General features: G+C 36.2%; 1 protein-coding gene across 4 annotated transcripts in view; it reads right to left on the minus strand.

Moving 5' to 3' along the window:
- Positions 1–21660, minus strand: part of LOC100116911 (exocyst complex component 8) — a 342632-nt gene that overhangs the window by 127359 nt on the left and 193613 nt on the right. The gene's annotated exons all lie outside the window — the stretch shown is intronic.

Genomic DNA, 21660 nt, shown 5'->3' on the forward strand with positions numbered 1-21660 from the left:
CGCAGTGGACTCTATGGCTGTAGCGGCTTAAAAAATCACATGAGTACTGATATGAAAACCATATATCTATTAGTTAAGATAAAAACCACTAGATTTCTTGATCCGATAAAAATATAGCTCTTTTCATATGACTTCCGATAAAACTTTTATAGTAATATATCGGGATACATATTTTTATCCGTCATTATAGTGAATACCTTATAAACAAGGATGTCAAGTTAATAAATCTAAATTGTATCGGTCCCTGGCAGTAAAAAATATACAGGGTGGGCCATTTTAATCAAACCAGTCTAATAACTCCTAAATTAAGCCATGAACAGAAAAATTGTTCAGATGAAAGTTGTCCAGGATCAAGGGGGACATCTTTTTGTGCAATTAGTTTTGACCTTGAACTCAAATTTCAAGGTCATTTGAAGGTCAAATTTTTTTTTAAAATAGGAACCCCTATTTTTGATAGCAGATTCGGAAAGAACAGGAAATTTTACGTCCGAAACGTCCGAAAGTCAACATCCTCTAAAAGCTCTGGCAGTCGATCTGTGAGTAATGCCAAATAGCTATTCTGGTTAACATTTTGACCGAAAAAATATGGCCCAATCAGGTAACCATTAATGATCCCACACCACACCATTAAACTCCATCGGTTTTGATGGTCAATAGCCCTGTACTAGTGGGGATTTACAGGTGATCAGTAGTGACTATTGTACCTATTTAATTGACCATCACTGCGAAATATAGCCTCGTCAGAAAACATAACAAATCTGAAAAAATCTGGATCATTTTGTAAAACTCCTAAAGCCCACTGGCAAAAGTTAATACGCATTAGAAAATGGCGTGGCCTAAGCTCATGAACTAATCTTATGTGGTAATCGTGATAGTGGAGATTATTGAGAATTCTCAATGCTGTTCTTCGTGGTATACGGATTTCTCTTTCAATTTGTCGACTACTAATTTGTGGATTGAGATGCACAGATGCTAAGGAGGCATATAACATTAGGATCATTTTCGTTGTCTTCGTGGTGTCTGCGTTGACGACGAAGATGTCCATCACGAGCTCTTCGAAGTAATCTGAGTAATGTGTCGTTAGAAGGACGCCTTCTTAGAGGAAAGCGTTCAGCGTAGAGTTGCACCGCGGCTCTGGCATTGTTTTGGGTTTCGCCTAAGATCATTATCATATCAACAATTTCATTGGATTGATAATCGCCCATGTTGAAAATTTTGTTTATAATAAGAAAAACTATTTTATTTACATTCACTCTTTATTGAAATTGAAACTAAACCAAAATAAGAAAGTAACAACAAAAAAAGGAGGAATTTTCAAACTGTATAATTTTTAAATCAAATTTGTAACTTCTTATTTTCTTACGTTAAGACATTGTGATTTAAATTGAAGACAGCGTGAGAACAATCGTTACAATTCATATTAGATTAAAGAAATTCAACTTAAAAAAAAAAACATCTAAACTGGAAATGATGCACTTTGGCAAATACAATTATTAAATTTTTTTTTAATATTACAAAAGCAAAATCCTGTTTAATATTTTATCTTAAATAATGTATTTTTTAACATCCTACATTTATTGTTTAACAATTTTTTACGCTTTTGAAACGTTAAACTTTTACTTGACTCTGCTTCGACCGTGAATGAATTGACAACATTGATTTTTAACGTTCCATTTCCCACTCCCATTATGAACTCAGATATTTAAAATTATCATGTTTACTTCAAAATTTACTTTTGACCACTAAAAATTTGTTAACGAATGTTAAACAAGCATCCTAGTGAGAGGCAAGGGGACTCACAGTAAACAAGCACCCCAGTGAGAGGCAAGGGGACTCACATTAACCCATTAAAGCCCATGCTAAGACTGATTGAGATAGCGACAAACAAACTGTGATATCCTTTGCATAAGTGAAAAATAAAATATACGTATTTTTTCTTATGTTATTTGCAATTGTTTATAACAAATTATTTAAACAAATTACAAAAAAATTTATAATTTTCAAAATCTGAATGCGGGATTCGATTCTGGAGGTAAAATCGAGACGAAAACCTATATAACACTTTTTTGTCAGAGTTCAATTTGTTAGTGTAATGTAGGAATAAACAATTGCATGTTGGGGAGAAAAAGTGACCATGTCAAGTCCCAAGCAAAATCTATCTGGAATAGCAAAAAACAAACTCTGCCATCCTTTGCATAGCTGAAAAATAAAATATACGTATTTTTTCTTATGTCATTTGCAATTGTTTATAACAAATTATTTAAACAAATTACAAAAAAATTCATAATTTTCAAAATCTGAATGCGGAAATTGATTTTGGGGGTAAAATTGAGACGAAAACCCATTAACACTTTTCTGTCAGAGGCCAATTAGTTATTGTAATGTAGGAAGAAACATTCGGCCTCCTGAGAGTGTTTCAAAAAATCGTATAGAATGAAGCTAATTATTGTATTTATCCATCAATATTCACATGAATTATTGTAAATATGTTCGGTGGGATTGAATTATTGTTCATTCTCCGTCTCGGCATTATCAGTGACGTAACCAATGTAGAACAAAATAAAATCTAAAAGTTTTCCGAAATTATTATTTCAAAGAATAGATCCAATGTATGAATTTTTTCAACCGTTAGCCCGCCACTCAAACGTGATCTCTAACACGGAAGGATTTGCGAAATGAAATAAACTTATCCAATTACGGTATAAGATCTCAAAATTTATCAGTAAAAAATACTGATATGATTCCACATACCATGCAAGAGAATGAAAACACTTATTTGTCAATAGTTTATTTCTACATAAAGATAACAAATTGAACACTGACAACAAAGTGTTATATAGGTTTTCGTCTCGATTTTACCTCCAAAATCGATTCCCGCATTCAGATTTTGAAAATTATGAATTTTTTTGTAATTTGTTTAAATAATTTGTTATAAACAATTGCAAATGACATAAGAAAAAATACGTATATTTTATTTTTCACTTATGCAAAGGATGGCACAGTTTGTTTTTTGCTATTCCAGATAGATTTTGCTTGGGACTTGACATGGTCACTTTTTCTCCCCAACATGCAATTGTTTATTCCTACATTACACTAACAAATTGAACTCTGACAAAAAAGTGTTATATAGGTTTTCGTCTTGATTTTACCTCCAGAATCGATTCCCGCATTCAGATTTTGAAAATTATGAATTTTTTTTGTAATTTGTTTAAATAATTTGTTATAAACAATTGCAAATGACATAAGAAAAAATACGTATATTTTATTTTTCACTTATGCAAAGGATAGCACAGTTTGTTTGTCGCTATCTCAACCAGTCTTAGCATGGGCTTTAATGGGTTAAAAAAGCACCCCAAAGGGAACATAATCCTAATACGTCCACGTCGTTGTTCCTGGGTAACGCGGAAATTAGGGAATTATTTTGTTTTCAAGGTAAATATTTTCATGGTCATTGTCACATTTGGTTTGAATATTCATCATAAAAGTACATTAACTACGATTATTCTATTAGAAAATGCGATTAAATAGCAATTACAGTATTTCTTAACATTTGACCTTGAAATGACCTTGTGAAGGACATGAAAAAAATTTTGTAATACCGTTTCGGACGTCAAATTTCCTGTTCTTTCCAAATCTGCTATCAAAAATAGGGGTTCCTATTTTAAAAAAAATTTGACCTTCAAATGACCTTGAAATTTGAGTTCAAGGTCAAAACTAATTGCACAAAAAGATGTCCCCCTTGATCCTGGACAACTTTCATCTGAACAATTTTTCTGTTCATGGCTTAATTTAGGAGTTATTAGACTGGTTTGATTAAAATGGCCCACCCTGTATGTGCGTTTATGAGGCAAACAATTATATCAGCATTTGTAGGATTATACTCATAGGATTGTTATAAGAATTTATCTCCTGTTACATTATTTCGTGAGTATAGGAACATATAGTAACAAGGCGATAAAAAATTTATACGTACATATAAGAGTTTTACAAGCGGAAGTTTTATAAGGTAATCCATATAAACACTAATCAGTTTTATAGTAAAAATGTTACTAAAATGAGATCTTAAATCTATCCTTATTTCCTTATAAAAAATGTTATAGGGTTGTATCACAATATCGCCATAAATAATATCACAATAATTGCATTCTTTGTTTTATGTAATTAATAGGGGTTTATAAAGAATTCCTGGTGCAGAAACCTCATAATATGTTAAAAAGTATTTTATAATGAAATATACATAATATAAAAAAATCGTTTGCAAGGATTTATCGCATTTTTTATCGGGTTATATAGGCTGTTTCAGGAAAATAGAACGTTATATTTTGAAGAAATATAGCTGACTCTTGTATAGTGTTTTATGAGAATAGTTGCAAGTATTGAAATGTGCATTTATGGAATGCTACCAGCTTAACCGATGATTAAAAGACGAATCTTATTCAATCAATTATCGCATTTTATCGCATACAGAAAATAAAACAATTACGAAACAATATATATATATATATATATATATATATATATTGGGGTTTTCTAGCAAATTCAAAGTATAATGTGATCGCGGCGCTCCCCATGGCACAGTGTATATACATATGTATACAATGTATACTTATACTTGCCATGGAGGTGCTACCATGCTCCTTGATAAAGGATATCAATCATTGCTTTCTGTAATCAAAGTATAATGGGGTTACGGCGCTCCCCATATGCGAACAATTGTTTTCTGTTGTATCATTTGATCAGGTTATATAGGCCGTTTCAGGATGGCTATAATGTGTTTTCAGCACTATAATTCAGTACTTTCGAGAAACGTACGTGTCCTATTTCTGGTGTTCTATAGTGACCGTTGCAACAAACGCAACCCCGCTGGAGAAAGCCGATTAAACCCGATAGAAATGGATAAGATTTAAATGGTTAATCTTAATTCCTTTCTTGTATTAGGTCTCGATAAAATCCGATATAGGTCGATATAGGCCGATAAAACGCTATACAAAAAGTTACAATTGAAATCAATAAACTCAAGATCATCTTATAGAGTTTTTATCGGCATACATCGACCTATGTCAGCACATATCGACCTAAATCGTATTTTATCAATAATGCAAAAAATGGAATTAAGATTCACTATTTAAGTCGATTCTATAGTCACTTTCTATAGTCTCAATAATATTTATTGAGTAGTTTCAATATATTTATAATACTCGGATGTGCATCTGACTAGTACGTGCATAACATACAAAATTTCAAGTTTATTTGTCTCATAAAGTTAATTTATTCAATAATATTTATTAATTTGATTTTAATTATCTATTTAATTTTATTAATATACACTCAAAAGAAAATTTTGTTATGTGACAAAATTTAGTCAAATCAATTAAATTACAAATCACTATATTTATAAATAAAAATATGAATAAAATTTCTCACTTAAGAACTAAATAACAATAAAGAATATTAAAAAACAATATTTAATTCATTATTGCAGTGATGCTAGTTTAGTGTTCATTCTCAAACTTAGTATTAGCTTATTCCATTAGCCCAGAGAGAAATATGCATTTTTATGTGAAGTTTGACGATTACATTTACAAAATAGTGGATGACAGCCAGATACCACGAGTAGAAATTGGTTCCATCGACAAATTCAAGAAGTATAAAGTTCTTATTGAAGGAGAAACTCGCGATGCTCTCATTGTATTTTTTTAAGGTAATTTTAATTAATTATTTGTATTTGTATACCTAATATATCAAAATATTGTATTACATGTTGAATTATTTTTCAGATGATTTAGAAAAATTGGAAAAAAAGATTTCAAGTAGTAGAATTAGTATCCCCCCTAAAACTTTGGTGCAAACAGCCTCTGAACTTTCAGAAGTCAGTGATAGTCCAGAGTCAAAGAAGGTAATTTTAAAAAATCCATCAGTAAAACCGTTGATATTCTCGGTGCAAAATTAAAGGACATATCTAATAGGGCAAGATTTCAACGTGCATTTCATTAATTGTATATATCATGAATCTTTTGGCATCGAATACTTTGTGCATGTTTCATTTTCCTCATTATATCATTCAGCTTGGAAATGGCTAAAAATGTTTTATCATTCTCACCATTTGGTTGATGAATCATCGTGGGATAGTTTAAATTTTTGTTTTTTTGGTTACGTATGTACCAAAGAGCTTTATAAACACTTTCTTTAAGAAGTATTATAGTTTGTTAATATAGTTCAATTAAAAAAAATTAATTTTTTATGATATTTCGTAAATTATATTGTACGTAAAGGTATGCTTATTAAAAAAAAACCACTTGGTGTCATGCCTCACCAAAATAAAAAAAAAATTGAAACTCATTCCCACGATGATTCTTTTGTATCAGCTGTCAAATTTGTTCTTTTTGAACGAATTAATATTAAAATCAAATAGTTTTTAAGGCCATACAGTAAGTGCGTTTCTTTTCCGCTCAACGGCGAGTTTAATGTCAGAAAAAAGCCGTGCCTGTACGGTCATGTAAACACACTCGGCTTCGTCCCATTGTTTATACACGATCCGAGAGCTTTCTTTCACTCGTCGCAGCTCTTCTCCTTGGCTGGATGAGCCTCGTCGCCGAGAGCGTAGATCCCCTCGCGTGACCTTCTTTTATAGTAATATATGAGGATACATATTTTTATCAGTCGTTATAGTGAATACCTTATAAACATAGATATCAAGTTAGTAAATATAAATTGTATCGGTCCCTCGCGGTAAAAAACGTATGTATATTTATGAGGCGAACATCTATATAAGCATTTGTAGGGTTATAATCGTAGGATTGTTTACAAGGATTTATCTCCTATTACATTATTTTGCGAATGAAATTTACAGCACTAGCGCGTACACGAGCCAGGCCCGCGCGGAGGATAAATAAAAATAGCAAAGAATGAATTAATAATTGAATTTTTTAAGCGGTGGCGGTAGCGGCGCATCGGTAATTTATGATAATTATCGCGCTGCAGTGTGAAAAAGAAGAGCCCGTATGTGTAACAATAATTACAATACGTCATGCGAGTGTATAGTAAAGACAGAGCGCATGAAAACAAGAGCCTCATGATTATTTGCCCCCCCCCCCCCCCTACGATTGTCCTTATTTATTGTAAACACGATAGCACTGGCAGATGCGCTGCGATTGTTGCTCGTGCCACGGAATTTCCAAAATCGAATTTCGGAATAGGTTCGTGGTAAAAGTGAAATTCAAACGCGAAATTAGATACTTCTCTCCGCGGGTACCAACGGATTAAATCAATCCGCGATAGAGAGCAAAACGTCGAATTGGGTCACGACCTCTGGCCCGGTGCAAAGTGTTCTCTTATGTATTTGCAGGCTCTCTCTGTATACTCGCGGCTGGCTAGTTCTGATAGCTACACGGCGCTTATTACAGGGCTGCGTAGAAAGTATACGAGAGTCGCTCGAGTCTGTTTAGACAGTCGTACACACGTACGCAGGAGGCGCGACTTGGATAGAACTCCGGTTGATACGAGCCCTTGTCTCGAAGACTATTATGTGCGCAGATATTATACTCCGCGAGTAATAATGGCCTTACGAAATTCACGGCACTATTGTGCCATCACGATCCTTCACGGATTTTTTGGGCGGGGCATTAATCGATTCGCACCTTTCGAACTATCGGGGATGAGCCAGGGCTTTTCATGTGGGAATGCGCGATTTTTATCTTTTTTTGGCTGTGGCTTACGTAACCTACGCGCGAGACAGACAGATACACCTCGCTCTCGTGCCTGCGTATAACTATGCAGGAGTATTTGTATATAGATATACATTTATAGGAGCAGTAGGACATATCCCAAGATCGCATCTGTCACCACTAGCGCGTGAGACGACGAAAACGGCTGTGCGCGACTTCCGTTCCTGGGTCTCGTGTTTGGCGTGTCTCTTTTTCCTTTCGCTCCGCACCTCCTCCGCGCGCGCGAACCCCGGGGTTAATACCTCCGAGAAGGTTACTGCTTTTTGAGTGACCAAACACCGTCCTAGGGATTAGACGCCATATTAATTTATTTCTCGAAGCGCGGGTTACTTCGATTCTTGCTGATTAGACGAGGGTTTATTTCGACCGCTGCGCTCGATTGATTTGATTGATCAATTTGTTGTTCGTGAAACACTGTATATACTTGTAATTATTTTTTTTTTTTTCGTATAATCTCGCAAGACTTGCGAGGAAAATCAATGACCGTTTACGAGCGAACGAATGATTTAGATACCTTTTAAAATCACGTACTCGCTTCTCGTGTTAAATTAATTTTACAGTCGCGAGCGCGGCTTCGCGGGACAGGCTTATTTTTGACCGATTCCAGCCAATTTTCTCGATCGGTTTGACAAATCTAGCTTCTATTGGGATTTACATAGTCAATCGATAATATTTACGAGTGTCTCTTCTGTATACTGTCTAACTTACCAGGTAGTTACGAAGCGAAAAATTCAATAAAATCAGACGCTCCATGTCCATTCAAAAATCTTCGCTCAACGGCTAGGTATTTTTAGACGCCCCTCAAAGGCGAACCTACCCCCGCTAGTCCCGCTTCCATCCTCCATCGAAGTCATAAAACGAGGCGAGGAAAAAAAATTGGTAAGCCTTTATCCTCCAAAGCATCGTGCGCGCATACACATCCCAAAACAATCAGGCGGCTGCTTGTCTCTTTGTTTCTCTCTCCCGTGCGCAGCAGTGTGTCTCCCCTTCCGCAGCCGTCGCGGGAGCAAGTGTATACACCTACGCGAAGACTTCCTGCCGGGCGCCGCAGCACCGTCTGCGACGACTCGACACTGCGGCAATGCGCTACAGATATTTACGAAGCAATTCTACGATCCATACCTGCGCTCTCGTTTTTGCGAGGGCGTCGGACATTAACATTTTTGCTGAACGTGCTAAAAATTAAAGCAATCTTGTCCGTTTCCCGTCCTGTCCTCGTCGCAGTCTACTTTGCTTCTCTCTCTCTCTCTCTCTCTCTCTCTCTCTCTCTCTCTCTCTCTCTCTCTCTCTCTCTCTCTCTCTCTCTCTCTCTCTCTCTCTCTCTCTTTCTCTCTCTCTCTCTCTCTCTCTCTCTCTCTCTCTCTCTCTCTCTCTCTCTCTCTCTCTCTCTGGACGTAAGCGTCACCCGTGGTTCACCGCGGCTCATCGTGACCTCTTAACTGAAAGGAATAGACTCTACAGGCGCTTTCGCAGAAGTCGACTACCTTGGGATCTATACTTTTATAGAATCGCAAGGGACGACGCTCATAGACAGGTCGAGGAGGCCAGGCTAAATTACTATTATTCACGCTTGTCTACTCTGACCGACGTTGCAGAGATATGGAGAGAGCTTGAAAATCTTGGTATTACTACCTCTAAATCTTCTACACCTGCTCGGTTCTCTCCAAATGCTCTCAACAAACACTTTAGTTCCATCTCAAATGATCCTCAAGCTCCATCTGTTGAGGATTATCTGCGAACCCTTGAGAGTCTAGACCTCCCTGAATATTTCATCTTCAGGGCTATCACAGAGTCGGACGTGTTGGCTGCAGTATCACAATTCAATACCCAGGCCAGGGGAAGCGATGGCATCCCACAGGTTGTAATCTCCAAAGCATTGCCAATACTCGCTCTTTTACTTTTCAACTCAAATTTTCAACCTGTCTTTGAGCGAGGCACGCTTTCCTTCCGCCTGGAAGTCATCGCTCGTAAGAGCATTAAACAAGATCAACTCTTCAACAGCTGTAACAGACTACCGTCCGATCTCTCTACTTTGTTTCCTATCCAAGGCGCTGGAGTGGCGGGTGCACAATCAAATCTCTGAATACCTTGAAACAAGACTTTATCTTGACAACTTCCAAACTGGTTTTCGCACTGGCCACAGCACGCAGTCCGGCTTAATTAAGCTGACTGATGATGTCAGGCTTGGGATAGACAGGAAGAAGGTCACTCTTCTACTTCTATTTGATTTTAGCAAGGCGTTTGATACGGTGTGTCACGTCAGGCTACTCGGAAAGCTATCCTCCTTCGGCTTCACCAAGCAGGTTATCCGCTGGCTTGCATCTTACCTCTCGGGAAGAGAACAGGCCGTCATTGGTGACAACAATGAGATCTCCACCTTTCTACCACTAAACACCGGTATCCCACAGGGGTCAGTTTTAGGCCCTTTGTTGTTCTCGTTGTACATCAATGATATTGGTTTTTGCCTAGATTCAGATGTGTCCCATCTAATCTACGCGGATGACCTGCAGATCTACAGCCAATGCTACCTCGAGGAGCTTGACTCCTGTTCTGTCAGGATGAGCGCTAACGCCGAGAGTATAATGGGCTGGGCTGGGCTGCGCTGAATAGACTTAAACTAAATGTAACTAAAACTAAGGCTATCGTCCTGGGTTCCCCCTACTATATAAACGCTCTACCTTCTACTGCTAACACCTATATAAATATAGGGGGAGCCCAGGTCAACTTTGAATCATCGGTGCGCAACCTGGAGCTGGTGCTTAACTCCAAACTTACGTGGAAAGAGCACGTTACATAAATTTGTAAACGTGCTCACTCTTTAATGTACCGTCACTATTTTTTTCGGAAAAGCACTAGCCTTAGATTGCGCCAACATTTAGTGCAAGAACTCCTGTTTCCTCTCATTGACTATTGCTCACTTGCTTACTGCGACCTGACTCAGGAACTTGACTTAAAACTGCAGAGGCTTGTCAATACGGGGATCCGTTATATCTACGGTGTGAGGAGGGACGAGCACATCTCCCCTTACAGGCGTGAGCTGCAATGGCTTAACACCGCCGGACGTAGGAAATACTTCATGGCCTGTTTTCTAAGAAAAATGTTCAACACCTCAATACCTACTTGTCTATTAGCCTATTTTGATTTCCACGTCGCGCTCAGGCCTGTGAGGGGTGAGGTGACTCCACTGGACATCCCGTCCTTCAAGACGAAGATGCTGAAGAATTCATTTTTCATCAGCGCCTCCTACCTCTGGAATAGCCTTCCATCTCATCTGCGCAACACACTATCCATATCACACTTTAAACAAGCAGCTAAAAATTACTTCTTCAATCTGGAAAACACATAAACATCACACAAACATACACACATTCTCATTCATCTCATTTCACTTCATTCCATTTCACACTCTTCACACGCACTAGCACCCCTACACAATACACCCTTACACAAATTTTTTATTCTGTTTATAATATACTATAATTGTATATGTACAATACAATGCACAAATATAAAAAACAATTAAATCTAAAAATCTCTCTCTCTCTCTTCTTTTTATTAAAAAAGAAGAGAAACAGAGTACAGTCGTCCACCTTTGTGGGTCTGCTGTGGGACTATATACGCGAGTGTGATAATCGACCGACGGGCAAAAGAGAGACTCGCAGAATTGCGACGACTTGCGGAATCGCGAGCTCCCGCAAACCAGGATCTCGTTGGCATATTATGAGCATATACGCGTGTGACGGTATATATAAAGACGCCGTGTGCGTGTGGCACGGTTCGCGCTAAACTGACCCCTATTGTATTTCGCTGATCGCGTGACCGCAACGGGTACAGGAATCGTTACGTTTGACGATGTGTGGTCTGCCATTTTTTCTGGTTTGGAAATTTTTGTATTAACTTTTGCGCTTTTAGCTCGGAAGTATAAAAATAATTTCGGTGATATTGCCCTTAATGAGGTTGAATGAGAGCAAGAAAAAAACGGGTTCGAAAAAAAGGCGGTATAACAATGTTTTCAAAAATAAGTTCTTATGCTGTACATAAGTTTTCGTTATACTTGTACCATAAAAGTTTGTTTCTGTTTGTATAATGTGAAATCTATTCATTTCTGCGCAAATCGGAGCGGTTCTGTTTCCACCTCGAGACGCGCAATCATTTATCGCTCAAAGTTGCAAATGTATTACAAAATCGGCACAATTATCTGCTTTACTATATACAATAAAAGGAAGTTTTAACGGTCCGGCCGTATAAACCAATTCTTTTCCTCAAAGTGTTAAGGGGATGTCGGAGCTAAAAACACTGTTTTTCTGTTCTATATAACTTTACAATTAAAGCTTGCAATAAAAAACGCAAAAAAGTGCGGCATAGTGTTGAATTTAATGATTCATTCTACCAAAAGAAAATACCAATCGACCTTTCAGTTTTTTTTTAATTTGTAAAATACGAGAGGGTGTTTACGCGTACTCACGCGATCACAGTGGCAAACTTAAAATCTTATTCTACTACTAACTTTTTATAATTTCGATTTTCATCAATATAATGAAAAGAGCGCCATAGTGTTAAGTTTCATTATTCATTCTACCGAAAGTAAATGTCGATTAGACTTTTATTTTTATTTTTTTAATTTGTAAAATACTATATACCTAGCGGCAAATTCGCGAAGCTATTGCTCCAACATTCCCTTAAAGTCTTGCCAAAACAAAGTCATGAAACTAAAACTACCTGCCGAACATTACCCGCTAAGCAGTGCCGTAAATTGATGCCACCCTAGTTTACTTAACCTCTAAATGTTACTTTCGCCCCGCTAAATCTTAGTTTTGCCCCGCTAATTTTCTTTTAGTTAAGTAGTTAAGTAGTTTTATACTAAGTAGTTTTCGGGAAAAATATGCAATTTTCGCCCCGCTTATCAGGGGTAAAAGGTGGGCTTTCCGGTCAAAAGTAGAATAAAATAATGTACGATACACGTGTCATAAGTCGTTCTTCATGGCTCGGCGTTAAGCGCACTCGCTATATATGCTCGGGAGCTTATACACGCCGTGACGTAAAGTACGATTTATGCCACTTGTATCGTAATCAACTATTAAACCTCAATATTTTCAAAACTATAAGGTTTCGATAGTTGTGCAATAAACTCATCCAAGATAGACAAAAAATATATCTTTTTCCTAAATTTCAAGTGAATTAAAGCCATTTTAGTCCCATAATCGTGGAACATACAAAACACGTTTTTTCAGTCTTTGATTTTTTACTGCGAAAATCAATAGTCAAATCGCCTGAAATTTCTGTAGCATATAGCTCTTAACGGCACGTCAATATGTTTATTTTCGTGAGGTTATAATATTTAGTTTTTGAGATATGATTTTTTTTTTAAAATCACATTTTTCATTATTGCTCTCGAACGGAACAGTCGATCCCAACCACCAAGCAGAAAAAAGTAGGTAATTTTTCGAAACGCCGGACCGAAAGCACCGCATTCCCTCCCGGCGCCCAAAATGGAATGTAGTGCTTCCGGCCCGTTGTTGCAAAAATATACTATTATGATCTTTCAGATGCAATTGGTTCGGATTAGTTGTATATACGCTATCATTAAAAATAAAACGCAAAATAGTGTTTTTCAAAAATGAAAAAATGGCTGTAGAAAAATGGGTCGACAAAATAAAAAATGGATGACTTTGCGCTCATCGGACACCCAGAACAAAAGTAATTAGCTTTAGTGCATTAAAATTAGTTGAGTTGAAGCTGAGATCTAGGGGTAAACACGCATGCACGCACACACATACACATCCGCACGGACATTTTCGAAAAACCATGTATTTTGCTTCCTTATACCTCAAAACAAATTTCTAACATGTTCTTAAGAAAATTTTAAAAATTACCATTACAAAGCTTCCTCTAAGAGGAAGCAAAAGTTTCTTTTTGATTTAAAATTTTTGACCCATTGAATACAGCCATAGAATATCCATCTATAAAAGGGAGATTGCGATAGTGTCGAATTGAAACTCTAACAGAGCCAATTCAGAGCGTTATCAAAAAATTTCATTGGTGGGTACAGTGAGAATAGGGAGCAACTTCAGAGAGTTCAGCAACAGAAAAATCAACGCGCGCGGCACGCGCGATATGCAATTTCTAGTCTCACAAAATTTTACATATAAAGCCATAGCATTAATCTACTCACCAATCAATTATTATTAGATTGAAAATTCACTTGGAGCTCCCATAGCACACATTAAATAATGAATTTTTTTTAAATCATCCCTAGTAGAAAATTAACCTTTTTGGTTGGTTAACGTGTTAATCAAATGGAAGCATTTTTTCCCAAAATGAATATCTGAATTTCTTATAAATGGTCTAATTCTATGATAATTAGTTAAAGCGTCTACATTATAATATGTGTACGGGGAAATTTTTTTATTTAAACCCGATAATAAAAAAATAACCATGGCGTGACGTTTTTAATTATGAATTTGACCAACGGTTAGTCAACCGATGCTGAGTGTTTCTACCAGGGATTATTTATTTAATTAACCCTATTATTTTCGTTAAGTTACGATATAGTTACGGTTAATGAGGTTTAGAAGCTTAGATTTTGGATTTTCCTTGCTTTCACTATAACCTTTCTCAGGTTTGCGAGCGTGCTTTTAAATTAACAAATAGTTTGACGAAATATTGGTAGTAACTGCGTGGATTACATAGATTTAGTAGCTTACGTTTTAAATTTTTTAGTTTTTGTTCGCCTTTCATAAATATTACAAATTAAAAAATTGTTTAACAAAAGCTGATTGGTTATTTAAATGTAGAAGCTTAGGTTATATGTATTACTTAACATTTTTACCGGGGTAATATAATTAATAAAACCGCTGTCAATCCATTGGCACGTAGCTTCCTACAACTAAATTTATAGTTCCAATAAATAAAATATAGTTTGAATATACAGTATGTGAATGCTATTTTAAATATTTCGAATCTTAATTATTTTGCCGTAGGAGCAATTTTCTTAGCAAAAGACTATGATAATTAGAAAGATCCGATCAAAATCTTTAAAATAGTTAAGTTACAGAATCGTTAGTTTAGTTTTAAAGATACATACAATAAAAAAATGGGCAAAATCACCTGATTTCGTAGCAAATAGAGATTTTTCGACATTTTCGGACGTAGACAACTTTTAATCGAAGCAACTATTTTTAACCCACCAGGACTAACATTGAATATATTATCTTATACTTTGATCCTATACATACGCATTTTCCGGTTGCGCCCTCAGACCTTGAACTTAAGTACTAGTACATGTCGTTGAGCAATGGCAAATTTTCATTAATTTTCCTCGCGTAAATTTCTTTCTCGCATAAAATAATTTAAATTGTCCAGAATGCATTGTGCCAAGCCCGATTTTACAGGATCATCGCTTTTTCAGTGTTCTATATATTCTATAGAAGAAGAAAAAAGTGGTCGCAAGGATGTAGTATCTAACTTTTTTTCGCATTCTTGAGTACTCAGCAGAACTGAATGTTTACTGTAGATTACCCCATATACGTTATAAAAAATATCGTGTACACGAAGGATTTAGTAGGCTTTTTGGTATAAGTAGGCTCAAAAAGCACACTTTACTTTCTTGGTACTTACACAACATGCTATTACCGATCCAAAGCTTCATTTTTGAGAAAACAGTACTTACTAGACCGCACGTCTAATGCAAGAAACCGTTCCGCGGTCCCCGTCCAATATTCTAGATTGGAAATTCTTTTCAACCGCTGACAGCACTATTATAGAAGCGTTAGTAATTAATTTTTTCAACGGTAATTAACATTTGACAACACTGGGAATAATAGAAAAGTTGACTAAACAATAGATAAATTTCCTGAGACCGTGCGACAGATGCATCGAAAAGTTGCGCGATCCCCTGAAAGCATTTTATTTCAAATTTGATTTTATTTGAAATTTTATTACGATCGGTCACGTAGTTCTAGAAATATGACGGTATATGTACATACACTACTTACTATTACAAAGCTTCCTCTAGGAAGATGCAATATTAGTACATTATGCAAAAAGGGGCGAAAGTAGCAGATTCTTTTCGCGGGTGAGTTTAGTGCTCGAACGAGAATATTGTTTATACGAATAAACATCCGAGTACACAATTTTCTCGTAATGGCAGCGCAGTCACCTAACGAAAACCTACTTTATTACAGAAATATCACATACACTTCAGGTTCCTCTTTCTAAGTAGCATTTCATTGCGTAATTAAACCCCAGATAATTATGGCAACGTTCGGAGTCTGGCGGGAGCAATTTCCAAAGACTTGTACTCCATATTCTTAGCGATTTTAGCCCCATGTGTGTTCTCGCCATCGGCAGTCTCATATCCCTGGCTACTCTGTTGGAAGTCCTGTGCTCGTTCTTGTAGAATCGGTTCTTATCGAACAGTAATCTAAGTGAGAGATGACAAGAAAGCTAGCCAACTGCTTACGCTTTCCCTCAAATTATCTCCTTTGTTTTGCTAGTATTGAGGGTTAGGACACTGTCTTCCGCCAATACCGACAACGCTCGCGCTACAGCCGACATACAGCTCACCCCCTCAGGAAGTTTGCAGGTCGTCCGCATCAAGCAAATGCGCTATTCGCTCTGTGCACAATGACGTCATCATGGCGCCACTTTCCACGCGGTTAAATGGGTTGCAATCGTTTAGTTCGTACTTTGACCGCAATGTGCACATAGCGAATACCACTATCCAAGGATTGGTCTTGCCTCTGAAAGCTACTGATTACCTCCTTCATATCATTAACATAAAAGCTGAAGAGGAGGGGTCCTAGGATAGAGCCTTGCGGGACACCAAGGTTAGTTGATAACCATTCAGACTCTTCGTTGCATTTTGTAATCTCTCGCTGGTTACATTACGTCATAAATTACTGTACCCACAAATTAACCGCTCTTGAGAATCCCATTCTTATCGGCTTGCGCAATAATACATCAAGTTCATATAATATGTGTGCGAATGCATCTTCATTTTAATTTGTTTCAAATTTTCGCGCCCTCATGGGAGAAAGCCACGTGACCGGATGGGCTGAAATATTTCACGGGAGACGATGACTACTCTCGGCGACAAGTGAAATACTGAGCGAAAATTCAACTTGCAATATTTCGCGAATATAGTAAGCTTTTAGAATAAATCTTTTTCCTTAAGAAAGAAAAAGTAAATAGCTTTTAAATAGATAGCAACAGTACACACATATGTACAGTGTCCGGAAAAAATAACTTTGAATAATATTCAAATATTCAAAATTATTTATTCCGGACACTGTATAATAATAGTGGTATAAATACATTTGGAACATTTATTGTGAGGTTAGAAAACTCAATTTTAAAGTATATAAGGGCCGCCCGTGATTCACGCCGTCATCGTGTCGTATACTCCGTATACTTTTACTCGCCAGCACGGCGCTACCGTGCCCCTTGACAAAGGTTTATTAAGTAAAATATTGATAGTAGTTCACAACTGTGTGAGCGAAGAGAAAGTATATTACAAGATTAAAACAAATATGTAAACCATCCTTCCAAGTAGTTTGCAACAGTTCCTATTATACTTATTTAAACTATTTGACATCTTTTCTCTACTTTTCAATACTTGACGTTTCTATTTCTCTATTCTGAATGTCGTAGGGACCTGTGATGCCTGGTGTAAAAATTTAATTCATCAGCCTTTACTCACTTTGTGTAAATAAAGGCTTATGTAGTAGTCTAACATGAGCCTTTACTTACACACTTCCTGTAGTCTTCTTGTTTCTGTGTATTTCTTTTATTTTTGTTTTGGTATTACGTGCTTCAGTTGCTTGCTTTCTTTTTCAATAATCATGTATTCCTCCTATCCATAAAAAATAAAGATATTTTTTGCCATTAAAATTTTTTATGTTTTTGTAATATTTGAATTTAAAACATTTATTCTAGTAAAAATGAGCCCAACACGAAATAATTATAAATTGTATTTATCGGATGATTATCGGAAAGGGAAAGTGAACAAATGGACTCGCAGAAGATACAAAAAAATTTTGCTATCACCTGCAGAAAATATGAAGTGTAAGTTTTTTTTACTTAATTAGGCATAAGCTATTGCTTCAATTTATTGAACATAAATTGAGTAGAGTATATTCGTGAACAAGATAAATATTTTACTTGAATTAAATATTTCTTTTACTAAAATAAATAATTGTATGGAAGTGGTAAAATAAAACATTGTTTCGATTAAATATAATTGAACTTAAAACCCATTGAGCAAGGAGAATAACATTCTGAGAATTTTATCTTATATTTAAGTTTTGTATATTAGGTACCTAGGGAATTAAGTAGAATGTGCACTCTCTGCGTGTGAGTTGGCGCCCGAGCGAAGCGAGAGCGATATATACGCAGGGATACACAGCCCACCTTCATTCTCGAGTACAATATACAATTTTTTAACATACCCACTATAAAATTGAATTTTATTTTGCAATATGGTTGAATACTTGTTTCAACCTTTTTTTATCATTAGCGGGTGTGTATCGCGGATTCAATATCATGTATTTTGAAAATTAATCAATTTGATTTTTTAAGATTTTGATTATAAAGATCTTTTGGTCTGCTCATTACGAACCTGTTATCAGATTTTCGAAAAGACAAACGGCATAGTACTTATACATTGAATAACGTACTAATTTTACTTTTAAAATATAGCATCATGACTTGTTCAATATATGGTATGTTTATCGTTAATATATCAACGACGGTAAAGATAGATATAGAATAGAAAGAATTTAATAAATCATAGGAAAAATCCTTTTTGAGAAAGTAATCCGATAATTCAATTAGCAATTTGATTTTTATTGCGTCATTAGTCACTTTTTGTCTTGCCAGCACAAAAAGTAGGTTTTGATTGATAATATAACACTACACGATATAGATATACAATCGCATGTATTTTTTACTACTCTCAGCCGCCATGACAGTTAAATTTTGGTATATATAGATATACAATCCTATGTGTTTTACTACGCTCAGCCGCCATGTTGTTATATTACCAATACCGCAGTATAGTTGTTTATACAAAAAGATAAAGTATATACCTTACAGCAATTAATTACTAAATTTTATGAAAAGTACTTTAATTAAGTTATATTATGAGGCTAAATGTAAATATTTATCTTGTTACAACATACGTTTGTTAATATTTTGTATTAGTATTTTAAAAATTCATTACATATAAAACCTTATAAATTTATTTCATATAAAACCGTATAAAAAACTTACATTTTATTATATCTTACGAGGAGTGTACTGTAAATCCTATCGTTTCTATCTGATAATTCCTGATACCTTTATAATAGCACCTAGTATTTTATTAGGATCTCCGGGTGTAAAAACCTCGTTAATTTCGATAAAAAAATTTTTTTTATAAAATTTTATGAGGTCTTTTCAACAGGGATATAACTTTTCTATAACTTTTGAGTAAAGCGGACCTACGCTCCGCCTGTAACATATATGTCATATCTCACCAAAACCGGCATTTGGACCGTCGGACTTTTCTGTAAGCAGCAGTTATGCGTGCAGGGCCAGTGAACGAAAAATTTTCGAATACTTTCTGTAACTTTTAAAAGTCAGGAAAAGTGTGAACATGCCAGTATGTCTAAAAATTAATATTTTCGGCCTGTGAGATCAAAAAGTACACGTTAAAAGGGTGATTTTGACGCCGGGTCGCTTGCTCTACGTAAGTTTTAAGGCTAGATATTAACAATTGAATTTTTCAAAATCCTTGGGGCTAGTTTGTACATCAGGTACGGGGCAATACTGTACATAAGATTAACAGAGAGAGATATGGACTTAAAATCCATTTTTATAAACATGCCTTCAGCACTTTAATTATAGCTTAAAATAGTTCGTAAATACTAAAAAAAGATCAGTAAAAATAAGGTATGCTGAAAAAAGCTGTCGAATGCCGCATAAGCTGTGGCAAGGGATGACTGACCTATAGTAGCGACATGGGTCGCCAATTATATGATGTAAAATCTTCATCTCCGTCACAGCACTTACAAAAATAAAAAAAAGGTTTGAAACATACTTGGAGATTGTGTACAATTTTCTGAATAATTTTTTCACCCTATTCTGTATTTAAATTCAATCTGTATAATATTTCCCCGATACCATTATAGGATTGCCCCACCCCTGGGGCAATTTTATAAAAGTTATGCTTTGTTAAAGTTGTAGACGGATTTTTACAGTGGCCATTTAGGGAGCTGAACATTTTTGTATAATAACTTTAATCGAAGTACTTGAAACCTAATTGATTGATTTTTTATTTTCTTTTAACGGTTTTAAAATATAAAGCGACAAAAAAGCGTTTAAGTTCACCCCCTCTCCCCTATAAGTCACATTGTTGGGCCAAAACTAGCGCATTCATTCCTGGCGCCCAAAATAAAATGTAGTGGTACTTTTGGCCTCTTGTTGCAATAAATAATATGAGGATGTTTGCTCTGCAAGATCGATCTAGGTGGCGCCCGTACGCGTCTCAACTGTCATGGTCGCCACGCACGAATAGAAGAACAGAATACAAACAGCCGTGAATTCAAATGTATAATGTGGAGAGCATGGAGGGCAGCCTCCACTCAAACCAACATTATTTTTCGCACAATTACTGAGAATTTTGCAAAACCCAAGGCACTTGTAGAATCCGCAATTAAATTACAAACGTTTTATGCTACTCTTATGCTTATATAAGGCTATTTCTAGATTTTCGCTGCATAAAATAAGTGAGGTAGCCTATTTATAGTTATAGTTTTGCAAAATTCACAATACTTATGCAAATTATCATGCTGATTTAAATGATGATCCCCCTCCACGTTCGCGACAGACTAGCACAGCTACGTTATTTAGAGCGGCGGCCATAGCAGCCACAACGTGTACTGCGCCATCTGGCTCCAGCTTGCAGGGCAAACATCCTCATGGCTTCCATGCACCCTGGTAGCAAATGGCCGATAAGTTCTGGCCCGTTCCCTAGCGACTCGGTAGAAATGAAACCCAGAATCCGTCGAGAAATATGCGTAGTTTCTACGCTGAAACCCGAGTAGCAGAAGTTCTCTTAATTTTTTGCGCATGCGCGTACGGTTCAGGCCAGGCACAGGCATACTAGAAGTATTGTAGAGGCTGTCTGCTATGTTATACAGCAGAATAGCATAGCAGACAGAACTACAGTTTTCACAGTTTCAGTCAATGTTGAATGATGAATATTTAGCCTATTAATTCATCTAGAATGATTTTCAAGGGATAATATTATTTTCAAAAAGTGCCCATTAAGAGTGAAAACCTAACCCTACACATGCACACTGTCATATATGACTGTATATACAAGCATGCTGTACTGACTGACTTTGTGTTGTTCAAGTGCAATTACTGTGTGAAAAGTGTCATCGATGCTCACAGTCACCAATGATGAGGTTTGCACAGGTAATTCAAATCTCATCAGTATGCGAGCGCAGTCACTGTCAACCACCAAATCTCTCATAATCATGCTAAATCAGTCTTGGTTCGGCTTTGCACCCTGAACCCTATGGCTTTGGCGGCAAAATCAAATTTAATTGATTTCGATTACTTTTTTCACAGTTTTATTTTGGCTCCCATTTGAGAGATTTGGTGGTTGAGAGTAACTGGCTCGCATACTGATGAGATTGAACATGTGCAAACCTCATCATTGGTGACGTGTGAGTGCATCGATGACACTTTTGACACAGTACTTTTACTTGAATAATACAAAGTCAGTCAGTACACAATGCTGTACATACTGTCATGTATGAGAGGTATGTGGACATATGTCAAAGAAGAGCAGGATCATTGGTGTGAAACGTAAGGTTATATGAACAAATCATAGTGGAGAAAAAATTCTACCGAGATTTCTTCCAGAAATCATGTCTGATTTATCGGG

This window comes from Nasonia vitripennis, assembly GCF_009193385.2.
Source record: "Nasonia vitripennis strain AsymCx chromosome 1 unlocalized genomic scaffold, Nvit_psr_1.1 chr1_random0005, whole genome shotgun sequence".
Classification (NCBI taxonomy): domain Eukaryota; kingdom Metazoa; phylum Arthropoda; class Insecta; order Hymenoptera; family Pteromalidae; genus Nasonia; species Nasonia vitripennis.